A 5,871-nucleotide genomic window follows, 5' to 3' on the forward strand; every position below is an offset into this window, starting at 1 on the left:
TTTGTGTTCTCCATTCTTTAAGCACCGGTTCGAGCACCGTTTAAGCACCGGCACCGTTTCAAAAGTACCGATTTGGCACCGGTATCGGATAAAACCTAAACGATACCCATCCCTAGTGTGTACTTTCACCACCTGTGCTGACAGCTTTGCATTGTTAAGAGGTGTATTTTCTTGTACAAAAGGCAATCTCCAACATGGATATATGAAGAATGTGAAGGAGGAATGGAGAGCTGAACATCCGAGGGTGTGCGTGTGGACAGCCCGACCACCCAACTGTAAATGATTGCTGTAATAGGTGTAGGCTGCTGGGGGATTCCCATGATACACTGGGAGTTTCTTCTTCATCACTATGTGTTCATAGACCTATCTACACTGAATCATACTTGTTATTAATCTCAGTCTCTCTTCCACAACATGTCTTTATCCCGTCTTCCTTTTCTCACCCGAACCGGTCGCAGCAAATGGCCTCGCCCCTCCGTGGTTCTGCCAAACGTTTCTTCCTGTTAAAAGGGAGTTTTTCCTTCCCACTGTCACCAAAGTGTTTGTTCATAGGGGGTCATATGATTGTTGGGTTTTTTTCTGTATGTATTATTGTAGGGTCTACCTTAAAATAAAGCGCCTTGAAGCGACTATTGTGATTTGGTGCTATATAAATAAAACTGAGTTGAATTGTTGAAAGTAATGTGCTAACAATGGTAGCATTACTGCGTTGAGCCCAACCAGCACTCATTAAAGATCATGTTAGTGTATGAAAATATTACGTCCCATGACAATATTTAGTCTCTATAATTGTGGAGACAAAATTTGAGGAAGAAAAATGAGAAGGCAAAAGATCCTTTCTTATTTTGATATCTGATAGTTTGAGATTCACTAACATAGACATCTACCTGGGTGTAGGCAGCCATTAACATTCAGTTTTATTGAGCTGACATGTTACAGAACAATACGCACAAACAAACACAGAAATTGTGTTCGAATGAAAACACGAAGCGGAGGACACAACACCGTGAAATACATGTATTAAGGTGAATCTAGTTCTTGTTTTTGCTGCCATGCACACACTGGTAACAACAAGAGCTGTCTCACAAATACTGCACTTAACATGACCTGTAATAACTCTGCCTGTTTGGCTGTTTTTGACCCTCAGGGGGATTTGTGTAGACATGAAGCCTCCACATATGAACCTCTGGGAGGCTAAGTTAGCTGGAAGGCTTCAAAGCCTGATGAAACTTTATCTCACCATCACAGGTGGAAACACAAACTCACACACAATGAACACAGTGTTTCCAGACCCATGTAATCTGATTACTTTTCTGTGAGTATTATTATTATTATTTTTCCCCTTTTTATTTATGCAAGTTTCAATTTTTTTTTTTTACACAGTCACAAACAGCAGGACAGAGGAACACAGACAATAAAGACAGTGAGTATTATTATTTTTGAGTCTGCTAAATGTCTTTAATAAAAATCTCCTGCAGTTAAATTGTGGACGTTCCCTTTTGAACCCTCTTACAGGTGACTCCAGCCTTTCAAAGTAAGAGTCCATCGGGACTGTCCAGGCCTCTAAAACCATCCCAGGTAACAAGTTGGTAAGTTCATTTAAAGCTTTGAATGACAGCCATTAAAAGGAGATTCTTTGATCAGCACCAGATTCCTGTTGATTTTCAGAATAAAATGATACATCCTTTAATACGATGGCTGATAATTACCAGTTTGATTATTTCAGCCAAAGCTGAATCTGCTCAGAGAAACAGGACAGAAGAAGTCACCCCAAGTTACTTTAATTCTGTCAACACAAAGTTAAACAGTCACAAACCGTCAGCGTTACATTAGTGACAGAGTGCTCTTATTGTGAAAATCTGCCTCCGCTCAGGTGAAGCCCTGGCTTTCCAGGAAGCAGATGAACTATAATGAAGTAAGTGGAGCTTGTTGTTGGTGTGTGTGAAGAAACTGTAAGTTTGCTTAGTCCACAGAGGACGCAGCATCCGTGATAACGTTATAGGCCTTTACCTCCTTTACTGTCACAGTAATTAACGATTAATTAATCACCTGCCAGAGCTCTAACGCTAAGCTAGCCACACGGCATGCTAACGCTAACGCTAATTCACAAGTTAAAAATGTGTTTGAGCACTTCGTGAATAAGAGCAGCAGCAGCACAGAGCTAGTTGATGGTCATATGGTTACAGAGAGAGCAGCAGACTTTGTAAATGATTATTTACTCACATTTACATTCATTTTACTGTCAAATACACGCAGTAACTTTAAACAGCTGTTGTTATCAAGTGAAAATAGCAAAGATGTCAGGACTGGGCTGAGTCCCAGTGTTTCATCATCCTAGTGACACTTCAGACAGTCAAAACTCACCAGAGCTTCTCATTATCATCAGGACAGATTTAGGTCAATAACATTTCACATTTCTGTGTCATCATCCATCAAATGTTGACACATAGTGGGTTTGTCATTCTCTTAGCTGACACTGAGATGAAGCAGGAAAGAAGCAGCTGATATTTGGACAGCACACGGTTGATGTGCACATGAATGATTTGTGTTTCCTCTGCAGGTGAAGGTAGAAAGTGTGTGTGAGCTGATGTGAATTGAGCAGCATGGATCAGTGTGAGGACAGAGAGGAGGGAGTCCCTCCCTCTAAAAGCACTCTGTGTGGGGAACATGAGAGCCAGACCAAAGCTCAGAGGTGAGATGACCATCTCTAACTGTCCATGACTCTTCTCCATGTCACAGCTCAGCACTCACATCACTGCTGCATCATTATTCACAGGAATAAACGAGGAACAAAACGTAAATATGAACCTAAATCCGGCTGTGTGTCCTTGAAGAGTGATTTGTCTGCAGATCGTCCCATTAATTTTAAAGTCCAGCCTGTGTCTGCTGCAGAGAGGTGAGCTGTTGGTAACATGAACTCTTTGATTTAACTGCTTGATGTTTTTGGATACAATTTGCAGTGCAAATATGTCATTCCCTCAATCCCATTTAAACTCTCTTAAAAACAATCTTTTGGTTTCTAAACAACTGAAAATCCACTTCAGCAAACAGGAAGTGATGCTTGTGTTCATGTTTTCTTCCATCAGTTATGTTGTGCTGTATGTTGTAGGAAGGTAGAGGAGGTAACACTAAGTTTGCTGCACAGATTTCACTTTCACTCATAAAACTCATCCATCCATCCATCTATCCATCTTCTTCCGCTTATCTGGGGCTGGGTCTCGGGGGCAGCAGCCTATGCAGAGAAGCCCAGACCTCCCTCTCCCCAGTCCCCCGGACAAAGTACTTACTACTATCTTTACTATCATCACAGTAGTAAGTTTGTAGTAAGTAGTAAGTTTCACAGAAGGAAATTTATGTTTTTCTTAATGAAAACTAACATCTCTACCTTGTCAGGTTTGAGCCTGTTTCTGTTCTCATCAAGGACGCTTGCAACGACACTAAAATATCTCTCACTGTCCACAGAGCTACAGGGGGCACTGAGATACTGGGTTTCAGCATCAGCCATAGAGGGAAACTGATTAAAATGTTCTTTCCAGTACTGAAGTGGGTCGCTTTTCTTAGAGGTGTTTTTTTCTGAGAGGTAGGTCTGCACTTGAGGTTCTGCTGATGTGGTACTCATGGACCATCTCTGTGACTGCCTCTCTTGCAAGATTTCCTCAAAGGCAACGTCCAGGCTGCTACGTGCTTCACGATGTGGTGCCTTGCTCACTGGCTCATTTTCCTCTGGCACTGCACTGACAGCCCTCTTCCCCTCTGTCTTTGCCACTTCCTGGATAAGTTGTTCCTTTGCAAGCAACAGGTTGGCTGACTTTGTGAAAAAGCTAGAAACGGATAAAAGTAACACACAATTCAAAACTATAAGACAAGAGGCGCCACATAGTGCAGCTCTTCAGTTAGGCAACTGCCTACGCATATACTTTTAATAAACAATTTAAAAAAAAATCCAACTTTAGAACTAAATTACCCAAAACTAAATTAAAAAGGAAGTAAAAAATAAATTGGCTTAATACTGGTGTCTGTTGATGACTTTACTTTATATAAACATGCTGTACAAAAGGTACATTTTAATTTCACTATACTTGCCCATCGTTGTATCTGGTATCTAGAAAAGTGGCTCAGTTCAACATCAGCATAGGGCTTCTCCACAGCCTCCAGCAGAGTCCTCTTAATTGCTTTTATTCCCTGGTCATCACCATCCTCCCGAGACAGAACACATCTGAGGACTCATGAGTGAATGGATGACTTAATGAATGCACTTAATGAGGTATTATGGTTTGTTTCAAACAATATAAGTAAGAAATAAAAATACCAATTACCTGTTATGGCAGGGATCACATCAGCTGCAGTTACAGTCTCCCTGCTCACGTCCCTGGTCAGTTCTTCAAAGGGGGAGAGCACATCAGCAGTCTTATCCATCAGCTCCCACTGGTGAGCTGTCACTGTTGCAGGTAGAGTGTGCTCAGCTGCAAAGACATTAAGAGCACGTTTTTGTTGCAGTACGCTCCGCAGCATGTAGAGGCTGCTGTTCCATCGTGTCTGCACATAAGAGAACATGATTCGCTTTATTTTTGTGCAAAGCAGGTAATGTATTAGTGCCTTACTAAATCAAGTGTATGGGAAATAATAATAATAAAATAGAAATGCATTAAAGAATGTTTCGAGAGGACTGTCACCTGTACATCTTGCTGTAGGCACTTGATATCCATATTTAGGTCCATCTGTATGTCTTCTAGTCGAGAGTAGGCCTACAATCTTCCTTGCATTGGCCAGGGTCTCTGTCACGCTGCGCTAAGACAACAGGCCCTCATGTACACAGAGTTGACAGGAATGGGCGACACAGCCCACACTCGGAATCCCTCATAGCTTTCTTCATATTTTCCGCATTGTCACGCAAAATTACATGGACCCGTTGCTTGTCAATTCCCCAGTTGTTCATCTTTTCAATCGATTGCTGGATGCGCTCTGCGGTGTGCGATCTGCGAAATTCCTGGACATGTAGGGTCGCACGGCGAAAAAAAAACTTGAGTCAATCCATTGCGCGGTAAGGCTTAGTAGAGACATGTGAGATGTCTATGGTGAACGAAACACGGGGCACATCTGATAACAGGACAAATAGTTTGTCAGAAATCTTCTTATAAAGGGCTGGCAGAGCTTTCTCTGTGAAGTAATGGTGAGACGGCATTTCAAATAGAGGTTCTACATACTCCATAACCATAAGAATTCCAGGGTTTTCTACAAAGGCAGATGGCAGGTTACTCATTGCGGTCATTTGTGCTATCTTGGCTGTGATGTCCTGTGCCTTCACGCTGTCACCGGGCATTTTTTTTTCTCCTCTTCAACCTCTCCTGCAGTTTGAGCGGACTCGTCTTCAGCTGGGTTGCCTGGGTAAATTGGCTGTATTGTGTCGGGTGTTTGTTTTTGATGTGCCGTATCAGGTTTGCTGTGTTACATACATACATAGATACATATAGCTGAGTCCTGATCGGAAGGTAACGTCAGATTCCGATCGAGTCTGAAACCACGTGATCAGGCCCGATTTTCCGATCACGTGATCGGATCTATACATCTCTAATTACAGTGGGATGCAAAAGTTTGGGCAACCTTGTTAATAGTCATTATTTTCCTGTATAAATCGTTGGTTGTTACAATAAAAAATGTCAGTTAAATATATCATATGGGAGACACACACAGTGATATCTGAGAAGTGAAATGAAGTTTATTGGATTTACAGAAAGTGTGCAATAATTGTTTAAACAAAATCAGGCAGGTGCATAAATTTGGGCACCACAAAAAAAGAAATGAAATCAATATTTAGTAGATCCGCCTTTTGCAGAAATTACAGCCTCTAAATGCTTCCTGTAGGTTCCAATG

The 5,871-nt window shown here is 41.6% G+C and overlaps 2 long non-coding RNA genes across 2 annotated transcripts in view; both read left to right on the top strand.

Annotated features, from left to right (window-relative positions):
- Positions 1–1,151: 1,151 nt before the first annotated feature.
- On the top strand, positions 1,152–1,591 carry LOC121813139. Its single transcript, XR_006053534.1, has 3 exons — positions 1,152–1,248; positions 1,384–1,423; positions 1,516–1,591. It is a non-coding gene; the product is annotated as an uncharacterized LOC121813139 (long non-coding RNA).
- Positions 1,592–2,635: 1,044 nt separating this feature from the next.
- LOC106632673 overlaps positions 2,636–5,871 on the top strand; it is a 4,802-nt gene continuing 1,566 nt past the window's right edge. Inside the window, exons 1-2 of the long non-coding RNA XR_001335967.2 lie at positions 2,636–2,692; positions 2,777–2,896. This is a non-coding gene — a long non-coding RNA (uncharacterized LOC106632673). The remainder of the gene's footprint in view (positions 2,693–2,776; positions 2,897–5,871) is intronic.

Source organism: Haplochromis burtoni, unplaced genomic scaffold, assembly GCF_018398535.1.
Source record: "Haplochromis burtoni strain Fernald_Lab_line unplaced genomic scaffold, NCSU_Asbu1 Contig_1183, whole genome shotgun sequence".
Taxonomy (NCBI): Eukaryota; Metazoa; Chordata; class Actinopteri; order Cichliformes; family Cichlidae; genus Haplochromis; species Haplochromis burtoni.